We start from the raw sequence: 23,632 nt of genomic DNA, 5'->3' as shown, positions 1-23,632 counted from the left end.
GTTCGAGGCCTTATCATTTATACCTCCCCTAGATGACTGCAAGCCTCCTTAACAACATCCTACTTCCACCTTTTGCCACTAGTCTATTTACCACACAGCAGCTACAGATATCTTTGCAAAAAGTAAATGACATCACATCCTTAGCCCTGTTCAATTGCTTCAATGACTTCCCATTACTCAGAACAAGACCTCAAGTTTTTTTACGTCCTACAGGATCTTTCATGACCTCGTTCATGCCCCTCTTCTACTACCATTTTCTCCTCTTATACTCTTGGCTTTGCCTTTCCTCAAACACCCCAAGCCCAGGCCCACCCATGGGTCATTTCACTCACTTTTTCCTCTGCCTGGAACATTCTTTTTCTTTTTTGAGACGGAGTCTCGCTCTGTCACCCAGGCTGGAGTGCAGTGGTGCGATCTTGGCTCACTGCAACCTCTGCCTCCCAGGTTCAAGCAATTCTCCTGGCTTAGCCTCCCAAGTAGCTGGGACTATAGGCATGTGCCACCATGCCCAGCTAATGTTTTTGTATTTTTAGTAGAGATGGGGTTTCACATGTTAGCCAGGATGGTCTCAATCTCCTGACCTCGTGATCTGCCCACCTCGGCTTCCAAACATGCTGGGATTACAGGTGTCAGCCACCATGCTCATAATGCCTGGAACACTCTTACCCCACGTTTGGCTCCTTCTCACACTAAGGCCACTCAATGTCATGTCTTCAGAGAGGCCTTCCTGACCACCCTAACTAAAATATCCCCACCCCAACCACCCATTTACTAGTTACTTTCTATCCCAGATTCTTGCTTTATTCCACTTCCATGTGCAATTACATTATTTATCTAGTATTATTGTCCATCTTCCCCACTTGAATGTAAGCTCTATGACCGTCTTGCTCATCACTGTATTCCCTTAAAAAAACTAACATATAAATTAATAATCTACAGCAGCAAAAACTGCAAAGTCAAATACCTATAGGAGCCAGGAGGTCATGAAAGTGAGTAAATCAGGCAATTTCCAGCTAATATGGAAATGAAGGCCCAACACAAAAACAGCTTACTATTTTTCAAAAGAGACCTGATATACAACCTTCTAGATAAAATCTTCCGATTGTTCGATGATAAATTATGTTTCTTTTTTTCATTAAAACTCTACCCAAGCCAAATATACCATATTTGTGAGCCAGATACATACACAGGCTACCACTTGTTAACTTCTCACCTATAGTAAATCTTCCAAGTTTAAACTTACTAGGTGCAATAGATTATTCTAAAGATGACTGTAAGTCATCCCATTCCACATGCTGTTTTGCAACGTGAATTTGCCATTCCTCCCATCAAGAGATGGAATCTATTTTCCCTTCCTTGGATATGTGATTTGCTTTCACCGACTTGCTTAAGGGAAGTGTCAAACAACCTAAAATATGCAGCCTTGGTTTTGGGACCTGATGGCAGGCAGAGGCTGAAAACGTGGAAAGTCAGTTGTTAGCAAAGGCCAAGAAGAGCCATGAGAAAATTGCTATTAGATACAGGACAGACAGTGACTCATGTTACATAGTGGTGGAATGTTTGGCAAGACTGTTGTCTGCAATAATATTTACCTAATTTAATAATTACATAAGATAGAATATTTACCTAATTAACTTAATGACTGGCTAAAGATATTTCCAGGTAGAACACTGAAAGTAAGTGCCAATTGGCTTCTTTTAGCTGCATATGATAAAGTACGGGGAAGAGAGAAATAAACTCAAGAAGGACCTGTTTAATTTTTAAGCAGAATTTAGAGGAAGTAAAGAGGGCCCAAAACAGTCTCTACAACTGGCAAAAGATCTGGAATTTAAAAATGGTCTCTGGGGAGATATCAAATCAGAGGTTGGTCCATAAGATCTTTTGTTGAAACCTTGAAAATATAGACCCTTCTCATCTATACAAAGGAACTTCTAAGAATCTTAATGACCTTTTCTTCAATAGACAGATCCAAAGTAAAGACAGTTCTGTCCTGGAAAGGGATTATGAATGTGGCTTTTGGGACATAGAATCAATCCCTAACAACATTCACAGAAAAAGTTTTAAAGAAAACTATAGTACTAAAAGTACCACCAGTTTGGACTAAAAGAGGAAGAAACAGTTCAAAATGGGAGAAATAAAATATCTGTGGGTTCCCAACTTCACATAGGTAAGAAGCAGGTTGAAAAGCTACTCAGCTACAAATATGACCTATTTCTTACGAAAAAGAAAAAAGGAGGAGAAAGCCAAGAGCCCAAAGGGTAGAGCTAATAGTCTTACAAAACAATGTACTAGGGAACAACTCTCAAGGAGCAGAACTGTACACTATTCAAGGTGTGTGTGTGTGTATATATACACACACAAATGTATATATATATATACACACGTGTGTGTGTATATGTGTGTGTGTGTGTGTATATATATATATATATGTTTTTTTTTTTAAGTCCTTGTCCTTTATTGGGCAAGGAGTGAGGGAAGCAGATAGACCGGTTGGACATAGCAGATGGGTGTATGAGGACAAAATGCTACCTGAAAGCCAGCCAACCCACACTCCCTTGAAATGGATGCTAATACCCTTCAAACTCTGGGCATTGGTTGTCTTCCAGGGATAAAAGATGGGGTTCTTGTAAAGCTTCTTGTTACCCTCAACCATGGAGGCAAGTTCTGAGTTCTGGTTTTCCTATAACACTAACTCTAGTCACATAGATCTCTGGAGTGATCAAATATGGTGGAGTGGCAGGGTGAGTGTTCCAAAAGGATAAGTAAAACAGGAGTCTTGACCAAGCCCTGTCACAATGTCAATGCCTGTGTATGGCCTCCCAGCCCAACCAGAAATTGACAGAGGCATGTATATGGTGAAAAGATACACATATATTTAGAATTAGCCAGCTGGACTCCATTTAGATGATCCCAATTTTGTTGGCAACATCCACAGCACTGTAATCAGGAGCCAGTGGAACATATGCCTTCTTCTCTCCATCAGGCTGAATCAGGGTGTTGACCTTGGCCACATCAATGTCATAGAGCTTCTTCACAGCCTGTTTGATCTGGTGCTTGTTGGCTTTAACATCCACAGTGAACACAAGCGTGTTGTTGTCATCTATCTTCTCTATGGCAGACTCAGTGGTCAGCGGAAACTTGATGATAGCATAGTGGTCAAGCTTGTTTCTCCCCGGGGCCCTCTTCTGAGGACGCCTGGGCTGCCTCCGGAGTCTCGGTGTCTTGGGCCGCCGGAAGGCGGGTGTCTTGGGCCACCGGAAGGGGCTGCCGGAAGGTGGGTGCGGGTCTTATTTTTTTGGAGCTGTGAACACCTTTCAACACTGCCTTCTTGGCTTAGCCTTTGCTGTGGCTTCGGCTTTAGGAGGGGCAGGAGCTTCCTTCTTTGCTTTCGGTGCCATCTTGTGAAAAGGCTATTCAAGGTATATTTTTGACACATGGGGTAAGAGACTTAGTAACATGTGCCCAGATGAATTTCAAAATTGCTATGGAACAGTGCTTCCAACTCTTCCTCTTTTTAAATGGCAGTGACTACTACAGTTTTCTTGCCCCTGTCTCACCACTGTATGTTGGATGGGGGATGTGAGACAGAGGCAGGAAACTTTTCTTTTCATTCACAGATTTCTACATCTAAAGAAGCTGTACTGGAGCAGTTGTGCCTAAGAAATCTTATATGCATCTGGACTTTAGTTAGATGAAAAGATACTGGACTCCAGGACGATGCCATAATGAGATAAGACTTCTAAGAGAGGAGTAGATATATTCTGCCTGTGGAAGAAATGTGAGTTGTTATGTTCAGAGGGCAGACTGTAGCAGACTATTTCCAAAGATAGCTGCAACAATACCTTCTATCTCATGCCACTTTGCTATAGGAACTTGACATTCTCCCATCAAAATGTAGAATATTTTCCCTTCCACTTAAATCTGAGCTGGTCCTGTGGCTTGCTTTGACCAACATAATTTGGTAGAACTGGCTGGGCGCAGTGGCTCATGCCTGTAATCCCAACACTTCGGGAGGCCAAGGTGGGCGGATTGCTTGAAGCCAGGAGTTTGAGACCAGCCTGAGCAACACGGCGAAATTCCATCTCTACTTAAAATACAAAAATGAGCTGGGTGTGGTGGCACATGCCTATAATCCCAGCTTCTTGGGAGGCTGAGGTATGAGAATTGCTTAAACCCAGGAAGCGGAGGTTGCAGTGAGCCAACATGGTACCACTGTATTCCAGCCTGGACAACAGAGCAAGACTCTGTCTCGAAAAAAAAAAAAAAAAAAAAAGAATGTGGCAGAACTGACAGTGTATGACTTTCAGATCAAGGCCTTAAGATATCTTACAACTTCTGTTTTCACCTTGGAACAATCTCAGTACTATGTAAGGAAGCTCAACCTAGTCTAGTGAATAATGAGAGATCACACGGAAGAAAACTGAGGCTTCCTAGGTAACAACTAGTATCAAGGCCCCAGACACGGAGGTGAGGCCATCATGAACCCTCTACCCCAGCCAATACCATGTGGAATAGAAAAAAGTTGTCTCCAATAAGCCCTGCCCAAACTCCAGATCCACAAAATCATAAGCAATAATTTTTTTTTAATCACTAAGTTTTAGGATAGTTTGTTATATAGCAGTATGTATCTAAGACACTGGAGAAAAGGCTAATCTGAATAATGGAAATGTGTGAATTCTTAAATTTTTAAAAAACACATTTCTAATATGGTTTAAGCATTCACAGCGACTTTTAGGATAACAGCCTAGGATTCATTCCTTCATACACCAAATATTTATTGAGCTTCTAATATATGTCAGGTACTGTTCTAGGCCCTGGGAAAACAGTGAATTAAAGTCCTTATGGATTTGATATGCCAGTAAGAGGAACAAAAACAGGCCTCTAAGGATCTGCTTTAATAAGTAAGATGATTTCTTATTAGCACATCAATATTGTAAGTTAGTGTTTGCCAAATAACTAAATCTAGTCTTAACTTTCTCCTTGAAATCGTTACTTGGATGCTTTATCACTGTACCAGGAGCTATTTTTAGCCCAACCTTTCTTCAGACTAAGCTAGAAAAAAAGCAAGGTCAAAATGATATAAGACCACTAGCAAATTTTGTGCACCTGAATATTCAGGTACCTTCTATGTACTAAATTTATTCTGATTTAGAACACTAGCACTTTCTCACCTTTACTCCTGACATACCCTCTTCTGGGGCACCCTTCCCCTGCCTCCTTCACCTGGGAAACTCCTGACTCCCTCAGGTCTTACCACCATGCCAGATGTTTCTCTTTCTTCTTTCACTGCATCCTATGCATATATATATATATATAATCTTATTGAGTACAGTATAATTTATTGTTTCTTTGTTTAACTGTCCCAACTAGATTGTTAATTCCTCCAGGGGAGGAACTGTTCTTTCATTCCTAACATAGAAATCTACATGAATAGTAAGGTAATCAATAGTAAGTGATCAATAAGTGTTTGAGAAATGAATGAGCCTTAAAACCTTGATTAAATCATTGTTCTCTTGTCTGTAGAATGGGACTAATATTCCAAGGAGAAGATGAAATTGCAACTGCCTGGCAAATTATAAAGCATTATTCAAGTATTTTATCATTATTTACCAGACATAAGCACAAATTGCCTCTTTATAATACCCAAATTTATCCTCAGAGTAGGAAGACTTGCTATACTTAAGGACACAGAAAAGCATACCAACTTTCAAATAAACTTCATACGCAGTAGATATAAGTTCTGGTTTGTGGTTGCTCTTGTTTTGGTTTCATCAGTCCCTCCATTTTGCAATCACCTGTTGTATGCTATCTGCATTTTAACTCAAAAGCACAGAAGAAAACCTTCAGGGTTTGAGACACATCCAAAGGGCAAGTGCAATTTAATCTATGGGTTTGTTAAAAAGTCAGAGGATTTTTAAAATTAAGTTAAGTTTCAGGTTTAACCTAAACTTAATTTTCAGAACACAATTCCTCTTCTTTTCACATAAATGTGGCTATTTGAAAACAAGGTGCTTGCATGTTATAGTACCTCAGGCAGGATTATAAAAGTTCAAAGGACTAAACAGATACACACATGTACCATCAGAGTCATAATTCAATTCCTGATACATCTATCACCTAGCAGGAGGACGTAAAATCAATGCAGTCCAACATGGTAGCCACTAGATACATGTTGCTATTAATTTAATTTTTAATTAAAATGAAACAAAATTAAAAATTCAGTTCATCAGTCACACTGGCCACATTTCAAGCTCTCAATAGCTGATGACTACCAAATTGTACAGTGTAGATACAGAATAGTTCCATCATCATAAAAAGTTCTGTTGGATAACAGTGCCTTCAATGAGTAAAACATAGGGTTCATATCAAATTACTGAGGTAATTTTTCTAATATGATTTCTAATATTCCCTTGCCTGCAGTAATGAAAACAGTGTGATATTTCTGAAGAAATGTTAAACAAAGGGGTAGTCTGGAAAGACATCACTTTTTCAAAGGCTGACATCATGTAAAAGTTTACATTAACATTCATTCTTAGAAGTGACTAATACTCCAATTAAGGATAATTCACTTTGTTTAGCAAAGTTTCCTCACTATAATACAGACCATTTGTTAACGCGGTGAACTCAAAATCTGAGAGAGGTTTCAGTCAATTTACCCCAAAATAGTTGGGGTACAGCTTGCTTTTATACATCTTAGGGAAGACATATACACCAATCAGTACATGTAAGATTTACATTGGTTAGATCTAGAACGGTAGGACAACTCAGTGTGGGGGAGGGGCTTCTAGGTCATAGGTAGATTTAAACATATTGCGATCGGCAATTGGTTGAAAGAGTTATTATCAGAGAAAAAAATGTCTGGGTTAAGATAAGGGGTTGTGGAGACCAAGGTTTTTTGGTTGTTTTTTTTTTATTTTTTGAGACGGAGTCTCACTCTGTCGCCAGGCTGGAGTGCAGTGGCACCATCTCAGCTCACTGCAACCTCCGCCTCCCAGGTTCAAGCAATTTTCCTGCCTCCGCCTCCCAAGTAGCTGGGACTACAGGTGCACGCCACCACGCCCAGCTGATTTTTGTATTTTAGGTAGAGACGGGGTTTCACCGTGTTGGCCAGGATGGTCTCAAGCTCCTGACCTTGTGATCCGCCTGCCTCAGCCTCCCAAAGTGCTGGGATTAGAGGCACGAGCCACCGAGCCAGGCCAAGACCAAGGTTTTATCATACAGATGAAGCCTCCAAGTAGCAGACTTCAGAGAAAATAGATTGTAAATGTTTCTTATCAGACTTAAGGTCTGTGTTGATGTTAATGCCAGAGGGTTTTAATGAGGCATGTCCAACCCCTACTTTATGGCCTAAGTCAGTCTTTCAGGTTAAATTTTAGAATGCCCTTGCTGATGAGGAAGTCCATTCAGATGGCTGCAGGGGGCTGGGGACCCTTCAAATTTTATTTTTGCTTTACAATGTATGTCTTTATCATCACCATCTTTGAAGTTTGGGTAAGACAGCAATTTTCTAAAAGCTTTCCCATTTGAAAAGTCTGAAAATTTTCTTCAAATTAATACATCACACTGTAAGCCAGGCGTGGTGGCTCATGCCTGTAATCCTAGCACTTTGGGAGGCCAAGGTGTACAAATCACTTGTGCCCAGGAGTTTGAGACCAGCCTGGGCAACAAGGCAAAAACCCAGCTCTACTAAAAATGCAAAAATTAGTCAGGTGTGGTAGTACACACGTGTAGCCACAGCTATTTGGGAGGCTGAGGTGGGAGAATCACTTAAGCCCGGGAGGTTGATGCTACAGTAAGCCATGATTATACCACTGCACTCCAGCCTGGGCAACAGAGCAAGACCCTGTCTCAAAAAAAAAAAAAAAAAACCAAACAAACAAACAAAAAAACACACTATAGTTTTAAAAGTACTCTATCTGCTAAAAATATAGGAAGCATACATTATTCTAATACCTAAATGTTAGTTCTATAAAACCTAACTTTAGAATGTGCTTTTTGAATAGCTTCTTTCTAAAGATAAAATAAATATCTATGCAAACGTAACTAAATTTATAAAATGATACACTAATCCAGTACTAAGATTTATATTTATATGCATGAAGTAGGTTCTTTTCTTTTGAAATATTAAGCTTTCAAAAGCATGATTTAAAGGTAGTTTACAGAAATTCCATAAATTCAATGAAATTTTCAAAGAGTTTCTAAGAACAATGGTAAATTATTTATCCACTTTAAAAAGAATGACAACTAGTCCGGTGGCTAATCCCAGCACTTTGGGAGACTAAGGTGGGTTGATCACTTGATATCAGGAGTTCAAGACCAGCCTGGTCAACATAGTGAAATCCTGTCGCTACTAAAAGTACAAAAATTAGCCAGGTATGGTGGCACATGCACCTGTAGTCCTACCTATTTGGGAGGCTGAGGCAGGAGAATCACTTGAACCCAGGAGGCGGAGGTTGCAATGAGCTGAGATTGTGCCATTGCACTCTAGTCTGGGCAACAGAGCAAGACTATCTCAAAAACAAAAACAAAAACAAAAAAAACCCCTGACAACTAAGTATTTTTGCTCTAGGCTCTCTTGGGAGGGCAAAATATGGTTCATTTCCAAATACTAGATTAAAACCCCAAAGAAACTTCATTTTAATAAAAATCATCTTCAATATAATTTTTTAGGAAGTCTTCAGTGCTCATTACCACCCTCTAGAGTCAGTTATAGTTCAGAATGAATCAGATCTCAAAACACAATAACTCATTATTTAAAATAAAAATAAAATATAGATGAATTATTTTTAAGGAACTTAAATTGCATATCATTTCCCCTCAAGAATTTCAAAATTTATCGCTAAAAGTTCACATATCCTGCTTTTTCTAAAAGTGAGTTCACTCTGGCAGTGTCTCTGAGATATTTATGTTATTTTGCAAAAGATGGTTCGAGTAAAAGATACTACCATTTTGAAAGTCTACCATGCAAGGATCCCTGCTTTAAAACCTATAAGTCAAGTATTTTTATGTCCCAAATGTGCCTAAATTTTAATAATCACTCTAACTGTAAAAAAGTTTGCAGAAGATATGCTCCATTAAAATAAGATAAAGAAGGAAACATGTTTCTTGAGTATGTAGAAAACTTCAAATGACAACTCATTTTAAGGACAGTTGGCTCAGGTTTTTGTAAGAGTTAAGAAAAAGAAAGCCTCTGTGTACTGTTTCTCAACTATCACCCACTACATTCTTTTAGGGAAACGTATCTCCCAATTTCCACCAACATGAAACCATCAAGCCTCCTTTAACATTTTAGCTTCAACTGAGTGATCTAGTTCTCCCTCCCTAGAAGAGCAGAAACACAGGCAGTCTAGCATCCCCTAACCCTGGCTCCATTCTGCAGCCCAGAGTTGCACACGTACCAGCCCATGTTCTGAACATGTGCCTCTGTAACCCTCTCAGGTGCTCAGTTACACATAGTCACCATTCACACTGATGAAGCCCAGTGTTCACCAAGAGATCAGGTTCAGGCCAAGCCACAGAGGTCAGGCCAACTCTTTCCCTTTTCTATTCAAAAAAGGGGGGAGTCGTAGTCAATTCACAGTTTTCTGAGTGCTTTGAATATACAAGTAGCAGCAAAACATTTCTTGTTTATATCCACTTAATTTAAGCTTTTCTTTAGTCTGTTCAAAAAATTTAAAAAATTTAAAGTTATTATTTGAGTTCATTCTAGGGGAGAAAAAAAATCCAATTACTCACATCCTATTAGACTTGCCTAATGTTTCAAAAACTGAATACATCCTACCAGAGGGGACAAAAGGCTGAAAAGCATTGCATCAAAGACATTAAGTCAGAGAACTGATAATATATCCTTCTTTGATTCATCAACAAACTCATAAAGAGGAGGACTTATGCATAATAGTCTTGCTCATGGGCCAGGTGCAGTGGCTCACACCTGTAATCCCAGTACTTTGGGAGGCCAAAGCAGGCGGATCACCTGAGGTCAGGAGTTTGCAACCAGCCTGGCCAACATGGCAAAACCCCGTCTCTACTACAAATACAAAACTTAGCCGGGTGTGGTGGCACGTGCCTTAATCCCAGCTACTTGGGAGGCTGAGGCAGAAGAATCACTTGAACCTGGGAGGCAGAGGTTGCAGTGAACCAAGATTGCACCACTGCACTCCAGCCTGGGTGACAGAGCGAGACTCTGTCTCAAAAAAAAAAAAAAAAAAAAGTCTTGTTTATGAGGAGTGAAAGCAACTTCTTTCTTTTATGTAGAAAAAAGCTACGCAGCTTGAACTTTACCTGGCTGTGTTACATCCTCTCCTCTCTGCTCCTTCTCACCTGAGCGATTTCACTGCCCTGTGTTTTCTCCACTGGAGGGCACAGTTAGCTTAAAAACAAAAAAAGGTGAAATCTCATTTGGTCTGTTGTATAGTTTCAGAAAAAGCATGGGCAAGAAAGGTTATAGTTGCTATTGGGAATGATGCTTTAGTAATATTTCGGAATTTATCTCTGTTATCCTTGAAAACCATTATAAAAGATAATCACTAATTGGCTAATAGCCAAATATGCTCCAAATATCACTATCTATGAAGTATAAATAAAAGATGAGGTAGAAAACAAGGAAGATAAAATACAATGGTAGAAATGATCCATTTTAGGCACAGAGTAACCTACATACAAATAGAAATTCTCCTTTTCAACAATAGTACACCCAGCTACTGTGGTCCCAGTAAGACATCTCCATGAGAATGTGGTGTTGAACCATTCAGTTCTTTTGCAATGATAAAATTCAGATGTTCAGCAAAAATGGGGTTATTCTTCTTTTTTGCATAATTATTTTAGAGTTGATCCAATGGGGGATGCAATTCAGCATTTCATTCACAGCTGCCTTTTCTTTATAAACCTAATCAATCCTGACGGTGTACTGCAATATATTTTCAGTATGTTTAGGAGAAAGATTAATAAAGAGATACATAGTTACTTCCCTCCTAGATAAAGTCAATAAATGTATAGTTTTCAGAGAGATGTGTAAAACAGTAGACTACTGTTGTTTTAAAAATTGCTTTAGAATAAAATGTTATTCATCTTCAGCTTACCAAAAAGCTTTCCAAGCTTTTATTTGTGTTAAAAGTAATGTGATTACCTCTATGCTGTTACTCAGGATATCATGTTTTATTAGGTCAACTGACAAAATATTATAACTTATGCTATGGGACCGAATGTTTGCATCCCCCCAAATTCATATGTTGAAGTTTAAATCCCCAATGTGATGGTATCTGGGGGTGGGACCTTTGGGAAGTAATTATTAATGGGATTAATGCCCATACAAGAAAAGACACAAGCATGTGACGACGCAGTGAAAGACAGCCATCTGCAAACCAGGAAGCATGCCCTCACCAGACATCAGAAGCCTTGATCTTGGACTTCCCAGCCTCCATAATTTTTAGAAATAAATTTGTTTTGTTTTAGCCATCTAGTCTATAGTATTCTGTCATAGCAGCCCAAACTGACCAAGACAACTTAGTTTTTCGTTAGATAGTCCACGTTAATTTTTGTAAAGTAACAAGTGGGGCAGAAATAACAGGTGAGATTAAGTCTTCAAAAAAAATTATCCTAAACATCATGTATATTTAAACAAAGTATGCATGTTATTTGAGAAGTGATTCACTAAAGAAACCATTATTCTACACAATTCAATGGCTGCCAGACCCAATCTCTGCACTTCTAAGAGAAGAGGGAATTCCATTTGCCTGGTAACACAACTGATAACTCCCAATCCTTTTTCCTACTTATTTAAATTGTGACTATCTTTCAGAAGAGAATTCTAGGCAAAGGGATAAATTAGTACAAAGTTTATACTGTAAATACACAAGGAATGGCAAGGAGGTCAGTATGGTTGGAGTGGAGTAAAGAAATTCCATTCAAGTCTCAGTCTAACCATCAACTTAATGAGAAAATCTTCCCTAACCATCATCCTATGTAAAGAAGCAGAGATATATACTTCTTCTCCATCCTCCTCTATTATTCTATCATCTACTTTATTTTTCTTCTTAGTACATTTCACCACCAAACTTACCAAATGTCTGCTTATTGTCCATCTTTCCTCATTAAAATGCAAGCTCCATGACAGCAGACTTTGCCCATTTTATTCACTGCTATGCCCCTAGGCATTGCAAAGTGTCTGACATACCAGTGGTGATCAATCAATTTATTGAATCAGTTAAATAAAATAACTATGGGAGTACAGAGAGAACCTAAGAACAGATGATATAACTTCCCTGATGTTACATCTTACCCTTGATGATATATCTATGGTATATGTCATATCCTTGATATGAGGCATCAGTACCAAATAAGGGGCAGAAGTGATAGTAATATAAAAATATAACAAAAAAATAGAAAAAGAGGCATAAAACTTTCAAAATTAAAACCTGTAATAATAGCTTTCCTATTCTTCTTGTACTTGACTTTGGCCCATTATCAAAGAATCAAGATTCTTTTACTAGTCAGCATAATACTGTACCTTAAATATAGGAAAAGTCGTCTTTCCAAGACCCAGTGAGCGTTTCTCCTATAAAACTAGAAGGCAGGAAAAGAATGCACACCCACCCCCTACAACACACACACACACACACACACACACACATACACACCTTCATTCACACAGACTGAGGTCTTTTTTTTCTGTTTTGATACAGAGTCTCACTTTGTTGCCCAGGCTGGAGTGCAGTGGTGTGATCTTGGCTCACTGCAGCCTCCACCTCCTAGGTTCAAGCAATCCTTCTACCTCAGCCTCCCGAGTAGCTGGGATTACAAGCGTGTGTCCTCATGACGGCTAATGTTTGTATTTTTAATAGAGATGGGGTTTCACCATCTTAGCCAGGCTGGTCTCTAACTCCTGATCTCAAGTGATCTGCCCACTTCGGCCTCCCAAAGTGCTGAGATTACAGGCATGAGCCACCATGCCAGCCTGAGGATTCATTTCTTATTATCCTAGAGTCCTTTTAGACTTGGGCCTTATATTACTGCTATTAAAGATAAACAATCTCTATCTTCTTTTTTAAAGCCATATTTATACACACACATCAGGCTCTCCTGGTTCTTAAAGTCTACATCAGTATGGACATATCCCCACTCCACCAGGGATGCAAAGTAGAGTGCATGTTCCTGAGTTCCAAACATCTTTGCTCCAGCTTTTCAGTGACCCGGATGGTACATTTCCCCACCATTTCTATTTTAAAAATAAAGAAATCTACCAGCCTGGGCAATACAGCGAAACCCTGTCTCTATAAAAAATACAAAAATTAACAGGGAGGGATGGCATACACCTGCAGTTCCAGCTACTAGAAAGGCAGGGGTGGGAAGGATTGTTTGAGCCGGGGAGGTCAAGACTGCAGCCACTGCATTCCAGCCTGGGTGACAGAGCAAGACCCTATCTCAAAAAAAAAAAAAAAAAAAAGAGAGAGAGAGGGAAAGAAATTTAAATGCCATTGAATCTGTAACCCTACACTTCCCAAACCAGGAGCATCTGAAATGGATTTCACAACCTTTATACTTAACACATTAATATGGAAAAATGGCAGAGTTAAGATGATACCCCCAGCATAATGAATACAATTGACTTCTTATTGGCTTTGGAACGTAATTAGAGAGAAATATGCACAAAGGAAAGTAATGTATCCCCATATACATGTACCCACTCAGCCTCACTTCATAGCCAGTCCTGATCCTTTTCAAATTCAGTTGAACTACTTTGGGCCACAGTCCCCCAGATTACCAGGTACTTGCTAAAAATATTTAGAGTAACTAAAAGCAGAGCATCCTAAGAAACTTACTTCAATTTAATTAAAAAGCCAATATTCCTGAATCATTTGTTAATAGTTCTCAAAGAATAATGAAAATCAGACAATTCCCACATACCTCCACTCTTTGGTTTTATAAACTATACACCTGGGCAGTAAAATAATTTAACAACCTGATATGGACAAGAACTCAATAATGAGCATAATCAAGAATGAGACTTTATTTATTCAGTGAGACTTGCAACCATATCCCACACAAAAGTCTTGTCCTTTCATCTGCTTCTGTATTCAAATGAATAGCAATAAATTAGGTTCACCCAAAACCCACAGGACTTTAAATCAATTATAAAACTTCATTTGAAACAAGAAAATTTCCCTCCTTTTCTATTGAATCTGTAGCTTAGGATGCTTTCAGCTGAAACTAACAGAAATACCCTTTAAAAAAAATGGAATTTTTGGCCAGGCGCCGTGCCTCATGCCTGTAATCCCAGCACTTTGGAAGGCCGAGGCGGGTGGATCACGAGGTCAGGAGATTGAGACTATCCTCACTAACACGGTGAAACCCCATCTCTACTAAAAATACAAAAAATTAGCCGGGCGTGGTGGTGGGCGCCTGTAGACCCAGCTACTCGGGAGGCTGAGGCAGGAGAATGGCGTGAACCCGGGAGGCGGAGCTTGCAGTGAGCCAAGACCACACCACTGCACTCCAGCCTTGGCGACAGAGTGACTCTGTCTCAAAAAAAAAAAAGAAAAAAAAAGGGGGTAATTTTTTATCTCAAAATAACAGGAAACAAAATAACAGGAAACAGGAAACAGGCACTTCCAGAGTGGGCAAACTGAGTGGGTCAGGGATAGCATCAAGGTCCCAGAAGCTTTCCATCTTTCTTCTCTGCGATCTCAGGGTGTTGGTTCTTTCCCCAGTTTATTCCGTCTGATCTTTAAGGTGGCTGCAGGTATCCCATTCTCACATAATAACAGGCTTTCTTCTGCCTCTTCTTTTTTTTTTTTTTTTTTTTTTTTTTGAGATGGAGTTTCGCTCTTGTGGCCCAGGCTGGAGTGCAATGGCGCGATCTCGGCTCACCGCCACCTCCGCCTCCCAGGTTCAAGCCATTCTCCAGCCTCAGTCTCCCTAGTAGCTGGGGTTACAGGCATGTGCCACCACGCCCAGCTAATTTTGTATTCTTCTGCCTCTTCGTAAAGCTCGGAAAGTCTTCTCAGAATCTCTCCCTCCAGCAAATCTCCTCTCACATCTCATTGTCCAGAACTGCGATATGCATGCTCCTAAACCAACCACTAGCAAGAGGAAAGAAATCACCAAAATAAGCTTAAGCTAATCAAGATTGGTCAACTTTTCCTGAAGTATATGATTATACGGTACCTATACAGATGTGGGATTCTGTCAACTAGCAACCAACTATATTTGCCACATCTTCCCCAAGTGTTGTAGTCACTCTGTACTGAGGAGACCATGTGGAAATCATCTCCCATTCAGTAGATCAGAATTAAATTATAAACAAGAAGAGACTAATTCATACTTTAACACAAACACAAACCTACAAGGTTCATTCAGTATTTAGTCAGCAGTCATTTGTATTTACTGAAAATATCTAAAACAGGCTAATCCATCAACTACCCTAAGAGGTTGCAGAAACTTTACTCACAAAGAAAGTACACATCAACTACACCAATTTATACCTCTAATCTACTATATTTTTAAAATTATCTCCTGGAATTAAGTGCTTTTCTACCTTTTCATCAGGCTTACTTTGTTGCTTTGCTTAAAGGAAATGAAATCCAAGGTAAATATTGCAATGGGAATTACAGCTAAGCTAGCGGTGCCTTGCCCATACCTCCTCTGACCATACCACTGTGGAGCACATTCAAAACACATCTCTTTGCCCAAGGACTTTGTGCCTACATCAAAAATGAGGAAAAACTTCAAATAAACCATCTAACAATGCATCTTAAAGAAAGAGAAAAGCAAGAGCAAACCAAACTCAAAATTAGTAGAAGAAAAGAAATAATAAAGATCAGAGCAGAAATAAATGAAATGGAAATGGAAAAAACAATACAAAAGATCAATAAAACAAAAAGTTTTGTTTTTTTTTTTAAAGTTAAAACTGATAAACCTTTAGCCAGAATAAGAAAAACAGAGAAAGATACAAATAAATAAAAAATGATAAAGGAAACACTACAAATGATACTGCAGAAATTCTAAGAATCATAAGTGGCTACAATGAGTAACTAGATGCCAATAAACTGGAAGATCTAGAAGAAATGGACAAATTCCTAGACACATACAACCTACCAACATAGAACCAGAAAGAAATCCAAAACCTAAACAGACCTATAACAAGAAATGAGACAAAAGCTGTAATAAAGTCTCCCACTAAAGAAAAGCCCAGGATTGGATGGGTTCACTACCGAATTCTACTATTGGAATATTTAAAGAAGTTAAATTCTAATTCTACTATTAGAAATATTTAAAGATGACATAATACCAATCCTTCTCAAACTATTCTGAAAAATAGAAGAGGAGGGAATACTTCCAAACTCTTTCTATGAGGCCAGTATTACTCTGATATCAAAACTACACAAAGGCACATCAAAAAAAAAAAAAAAACCAATCCTTCTCAAACTATTCTGAAAAATAGAAGAGGAGGGAATACTTCCAAACTCTTTCTATGAGGCCAGTATTACTCTGATATCAAAACTACACAAAGGCACATCAAAAAAAAAAAAAAAAAAAAGAAGAAGAAGAAGAAAGCTACAGGCCAATTATCTGTAATGAATACTGATGCAAAAATTCTCTACAAAATACTAGCAAACAGAATTCAATGATATGTTAGAACAGGGGTGTTCAATCGTTTGGCTTCCTTGGGCCAAATTGGAAGGAGAAGAATTATCTTGGGCCACACATAAAATACACTAACATTAACAATAGCTGATGAGCTAAAAAAAAAAAAAAAAAAAAAAGGAATGCAAAAAAAATCTCATGTTTTGGAAAGTTTACACATTTGTGTTGGGCCACATTCAAAGCCATCCTGGGCCACATGTGGCCCATGGGCCACAGATTGGACAAGCTTGCATTAGAAAGATCCATCATGACCAAGTGGGATTTATCCCTGGGATGCAAGGATGGTTCAACACACACAAATCAATGAATGTGATACATCATATCAACAGAATAAAGGATAAAACCCACATATTCCTTTCAGTTAATGCTGAAAAAGCATTTGATAAAATTAAATATCACTTCATGATAAAAAAAAACCTTCAAAAAACTGGGTATAGCAGGAACATACCTCAACAGCCCCTAAGCCAGCATTATACTGAATGGGGAAAAACTGAAAACCTTTCCTCTAAGATCTGGAACATGACAAAGATGCTGACTTTCACCACTGTTATTCAACATAGTACTGGACGTCCTAGCTAGAGTAGTTGGACTAGAAAAATATATAAAGGACATCCAAGTTGGAAAGGAAGAAGTCAAATTATCCTTATTTGGAGATGATGTAATCTTACATTTGGAAAAACCAAAGGACTCCATGAGAAAACTATTAATATTAGAACTGACAGACAAATTCGGTAAAGTTGCAGATACAAAATCAACATACGAAAATAAGTAGCATTTCTATATGCCAACAGTGAACAATGTGAAAAGAAATTTAAAAGTAATCCCCTTTATAATAGCTACCCATGAAATTAAATGCCTAGGAAATAACCAAAGAAGTGAAAGATCTCTATAATAAAAACTATAAAACACTGATGAAAGAAATTAAAGAGGACACCAAAAAATTGGAAGATATTCCATGTTCATGGATTGGAATAACTGATATTGTTAAAATGTCCATACTACCCAAAGCAATCTACCGATTCAATGTAATCCCTATCAAAATACCAATAATGTTCTTCACAGAAATAGAAAAAACAATCCTAAAATTTATACAGAACCACAAAAGAGCCAGAATAGCCAAAGCTATCCTAAGCAAAAAGGACAAAACTGGAAGAATCACATTATCTGACATCAAATTATACTATAGAGCTATAATAACTAAAACAGCATGGTATGGGCATAAGAGCAGACACACTGACCAATGCAACACAATGGAGAACCCAGAAACAAATCCACACACCTACAGTGAACTCACTTTCAACAAAGGTGCCAAGAACATATACTGAGGACAGTCTCTTGAATAAATGGTGCTAGGAAAACTGGGTATCTATATGTAGAAAAATGAAACTAGACCCCCTATCTCTTGTCATATGCAAAAATCAAATCAAAATGGATTAAAGACTTAAATCTAAGACCTCAAACTATGAAACTACCACAAGAAAACATCAGAGAAAATCTCAAGGACATAAGTCTGGGCAAAAATTTCTTGAGCAATACCCTACAAGCACAGACAACCAAAGCAAAAATGGACAAATGGGATCACATCAACTTAAAAAGCTTCTGCTTTGTAAGCAGAATCAAATACAATCAAAGTGAAGAGACAACTCACAGAATGGGAGAAAATATTTGCAAACTACCCATCTGACAAGGGATTAATAACCAGAATATATAAGGAGTCTAAACAACTCTACAGGAAAAAATCTAATAATCCAATCAAAAATGGGCAGAATATGTGTACAGACATTTCTCAAACGACAGACAAATGTCAAATAGGCATATGAAAAGGTGCTCAACATCACTGATCATCAGAGAAATGCAAATCAAAACTACAATGAGATATTATCTTACCTCAGTTAAAATGGCATATATCCAAAAGACAGGCGATAACAAATGTTGGCAAAGATGTGGAGAAAAGAAAACCCTTGTATATTGTTGGTGGGAATGTAAATTAGTACAACCACTGTAGAGAACAGTTTGGAGCTTTCTCAAAAAACTAAAAATTGAGCTACCATTTGATCCAGCAATCCCACTACCAGGTACACTCAAAATAAAGGAAATCAATATATCTGAGAGATACCTGCACTCTTATGTTTGCTGCAGCACTGATTACAATAGCTAAGATTTGGTAGCAACCTAAGTGTCCATCAACAGATGAATGGATAAAGAAAATGTGGTACATATACACAATGAAGTTCTATTCAGCCATAAAAAAGAATGAGATCCAGTCATTTACAACAACATGGATGGAACTGGAGATCATATATTAAGTAAAATAAGCCAGGCATATAAGACAAACACTGTGTGTTCTCTTACTTGTGGGCTCTAAAACTCAAAACAATTGAACTCATGGACAGACAGCAGAAGGATGGTTACTAGAGGCTGGGAAGGGTAGTGGGGGACTGGGAGGGAGGTAGGGATGGTTAATGGGTACAAAAAAAAAGAAATACAAAGAATGATTAAGAACTACCATTTGATAGCAGCACAACATGGTGACTGTAGTCAATAATAACTTAATTGTACATTTTTGTTTGTGATTCAAAAGATAAAAGGTTGAGGGAATGAATACCCCATTCTTCACGATGTGATTATTTCACATTGCATGCCTGTATCAAAATATCTCATGTACTCCAAAAATATACATACCTACTATGTACCCACAAAAATTATAAATTAAAAAATATAAATAAATAAATAAGGATGTTCCCTGGTGGCTGAAGCCAGCAATGCCAAGTACATGGTAGACTAGAAGTCCTAGGGAATTCATGCTCCTCCCCATCAACAGCCCTCATCCAGTGACTAAGGCCACTGGTGTATAAATACCCAAACTTCCCAGCCCCTCAGATAAGAGATCTGAAACTGGAGTTCTGCTCTAGCTCCAGAGTTATTGTGTGGGCTAAAGCTCCAGTGGGTCACAGTGCTTGATAATGCCCTGTGAATATAAACCATAGCTGGGTAAGATGATATCTCACTGTGGTTTTGACTTGCATTTCTCTGATGATCAGTGATGTTGAGCACCTTTTTATATGCCTGTTTGCCATTTGTATGTCTTGAGAAACGTCTGTTCAAATCTTCTGTCCATTTTTTGATTGGATTATTAGATTTTTGGCCAAATTCCCTTCTCTGTCTCCTCCCTACTGGTGTTTCTTGGGATCACCTTTCAAATAAGCTGAACTTGAATCTGTGTCTCAACATCTGCTTCTAGGAGAACCCAAACTAAAATAGGAACACAAGAGAAGGGAAAAATAAATGTCTCCCTTTGCACTAACAAACAATTTGAAAAAAAAAAAAAGTGATTCACAATTTTCAAATATACATATTTTGAAGCTAAAATTATTAGAAGATTTGGATATATACTCCTTAGTATTTTTTAAAAATTGATTCAAAGTACATTCTGGAAAATATTTCCTCATTTCAAAGATGATACTTTTGCTACGGATATCTAAAAGGTACTATTATCTCATTAACGTCATAATTCATCAGAATCTAGCTTAAATAAAAATGAGAACATTCCTTTCTCACTTCCCTAGAGGAAAAAATGAAAAATGAGAATAATAAAAAGCCTTTAGCTAAAGAAAAAGAACTCTAAATATCTTTTAGCATGAGATGGGAACAGTGGGGTATTGAGTGAGAAACGACAGGAACTTATAATCATCTCTCATAATAATGCTTATAATAAAATAATGGGACTTTAAACAGTTATGTCAAACTATGAAAGTCTTCCAATTATACCACAGAGAAATAATACTTCACTAACAATAATTTAACTGTATCTTTAATCCACTGTAGTAACTAGCCATACATACCTTTTGTATATGTTAAAAATAAAGTTGAAGCTTAAGGCATCTCTTTAAAATACAGTTAGTGGTTAAGTTAGTTAAACTTTTAATTTAGAAACAAGCTTACATTAACAAAAATTGCTTTAAAAAATCTGTTTTAGGTATGTTATAAAATTGATATATATTAGATAATCACATCAAGAGACTCAGGTGTTGATCACAGCAAAGTTGCAACAGATCCCAAAATAAATCTTGAAGCAACCTGAACCTCACACAAGCTGATCAACTCAGGAGACAATTCTATTTTTAGGTTTCTAATTGAAAGGGGAAGAGAGGAAAAGGCCCAATGGCTTTGTATGTGCATAACGCTTTGTACTTTCTGCCACACTTCCAAAGACTCTTAATATCTTAGACAAAGTAGGGATTTGTTAACACATTTGACAGATGGAAAAAAACAGAATAGCTGATCGAAGATTCCACACTAATAAGTGCCAAAGGTGGGAAGGTAAGATATGAACTCAGGTCCTGTGATAATCCTGTACCTGTTTTTTCCACTACACCTCCTGCCCAAAGAGAAAATAGCAAACTGATTGACCCAACTACAGCAATATGTGCTACATGGAATACACTCAACTCATTAAAAAATAACGTTTTCCTTTTCCTAAACTATTATATGCTGAGGCACCAAACTTTTCTATAGACTATAAAATATAGCATATAATTTAGAACAACTTAAATGATGGCTACACCAAAGGACTTAGGCTCAGCTTGGTGCGAATCTACAGTAAGACTGATATCCACTTAGAACCTGTCAGAAATCAACCTCATTATTTTTTCCCAAAGTCTGTTCCTTCTCTTGCTGTTTATGTCAGTGCCCAGAGCTCAGACACCTCGCAGTCCTTTTGGACTCTGCTGTCTCCCTAAGCCTCACAACCATAAGTTTATGACAAGGGCCCATGACTTTATCTCCTATCTCTTTCTTGTCTGACTCCCTCTCCCAGTCCATCTCAGTTTCCTTAATCCAAGCCACCACCACCTAATGCCCGGTTTACCATCACCAGTCTCCTGCTGGCCTCCCCACCTCCTGAGTTGCTGCCTCCACATCCATTCTCCAAAATGCCAGAGTAAACTGTCCTAAGTACAAACTTGATCATGACACTCTACTGCTTAAAATCTTTCAACAACTTCCCACTGTCCTTAGGATAAACAAACTCTTACTGTAGATTCAAGGCCCTGTAGGATCTGGCCCCCTGCCTACATTTCTCTAGTCTTATCTCTTACCTCTCTCCTCTCAGGATTCTCAGCCCCAGCTCTCCCAACCTTCTTTTAGAAAAGCTTCCTGAAATGTTCTGTTTCCTCAAGGTCTTCACTCAAGGTGTTCTCACTGCTTGAAACAGTCCCCTGTCCTCCAAACCTCCTCACCTGCCCATCTCTAATTTATCAATGCCGGTTAGCATAGTGGCTAAGAGAGGAAATTGAGGAGACAGACTTCAGTTCAAAGCCCAGGTGCTCCTCCGCTTACTATGTGACTTTGGGAAAACTGCTTGATCTCTCTATATTTTAGCTCTTTTTTACTAAAACAGGGATATTAATAGGATCTATCTTATTAGATTACGTGCAGACTAAATGAGTCAATTAAGATATTTAGAAAAGTACCTGGAACATGGTAAGCTTTTTAATAAACATTATGTTTTATTACCATTATGAACATCATCATCTTCTACTTTTCTTCCACATATTGGATTAAATGTTGCTTCTTCCAGAAAACCTTCCTTAAGCCCCTGAACTAGGTTAGTGCCCCCGTAGCCGGCTCCTATAACACTTTTTGGAGCTGCTTATATAATGTCTGTGTCTTCTGTCAGACCAGCAGAGATAGAGACCATGGCTTTCTTTTTTTGTTTGTTTGTTTTACTTCAAGTTCTGGGATATGTGTGCAGAATGTGAAAGTTTGTTACATACGTATATATGTGCCATGGTAGTTTGCTGTACCTATCAACCCATCATCTAGGTTTTAAGCCCCACATGCATTAGCTATTTGTTCTAATGTTTTCCCTCCCCCTTGCCTCCTACCCCCCAACAAGTCCTGGTGTGTGTTGCTCCCCTCTCTGTGTCCATGTGTTCTCATTGTTCAACTTTCATTTATGGGTGAGAACATGTGGTGTTTAGTCCTCTGTTCCTGTGTTAGTTTCCTGAGGATGACGACTTCCAGTTTCATCCATGTCCCTGTAAAGGACATGATCTCATTCCTTTTTTGGCTGCATAGGATTCCATGGTGTATATGTACCACATTTTCTTTATCCAGTCTATCATTGATGGGCATTTGAGTTGGTTCCATGTCTTTGCTATTGTAAATAGTGCTACAATCAACATATGTGTCTATGTGTCTTTATAGTAGAATGATTTATATTCCTTTGGGTATATACCCAGTAATGGGATTGCTCAAATGGTATTTCTGGTTCTAGATCCTTGAGGAATTGCCACACTGTCTTTCACAATAGTTGAACTAATTTAGAGTCCCACTAAACGTGTAAAAGTGTTCCTATTTCTCCACAGCCTCACCAGCATCTATTGTTTCTTGACTTTTTAATAATTGCCATTCTGGCTGACATGAGATGATATTCCATTGTGGTTTTGATTTGCATTTCTCTAAAGATCAACGATATTGAGCTTTTTTCATATGTTTGTCGGCCGTATAAATGTTTTTGACAAGTGTCTGTTCATATCCTTTGCCCACTTTTTGATGGCTTTTGTTATTTTTTCTTATAAATTTGTTTAACTTGCTTGTAGATTCTGGATATCAGACCTTTGAGACCGTGGCTTTCTTGCTCACCACTATATTCTCATACCCAGTACAGGGCCTAGCATATAATCACCAAACAATGAATATTTATCTGCTCCATAAAAAAGAACAAGATCGGCCGGGCGCGGTGGCTCAAGGCTGTAATCCCAGCACTTTGGGAGGCCAAGACGGGTGGATCACCAGGTCAGGAGATCGAGACCATCCTGGCTAACCCGGTGAAACCCTGTCTCTACTAAAAAATACAAAAAACTAGCCGGGCGACATGGGGGGCGCCTGTAGTCCCAGCTACTTGGGAGGCTGAGGCAGGAGAATGGCGTAAACCCGAGAGGCGGAGCTTGCAGTGAGCTGAGATCCGGCCACTGCACTCCAGCCTGGG

General features: G+C 38.5%; 1 protein-coding gene and 1 pseudogene across 2 annotated transcripts in view; both read right to left on the bottom strand.

Moving 5' to 3' along the window:
- Window positions 1–23,632, bottom strand: part of HSD17B12 (hydroxysteroid (17-beta) dehydrogenase 12) — a 178,970-nt gene that overhangs the window by 131,767 nt on the left and 23,571 nt on the right. The gene's annotated exons all lie outside the window — the stretch shown is intronic.
- LOC105527080 lies at window positions 2,901–3,398 on the bottom strand (annotated as a pseudogene).

This window comes from Colobus angolensis, unplaced genomic scaffold, assembly GCF_000951035.1.
Source record: "Colobus angolensis palliatus isolate OR3802 unplaced genomic scaffold, Cang.pa_1.0 Scaffold61, whole genome shotgun sequence".
Taxonomy (NCBI): Eukaryota; Metazoa; Chordata; class Mammalia; order Primates; family Cercopithecidae; genus Colobus; species Colobus angolensis.
Note: the sequence above shows the minus strand (reverse complement) of the source record. Positions and strands in the feature narration are given on the sequence as shown.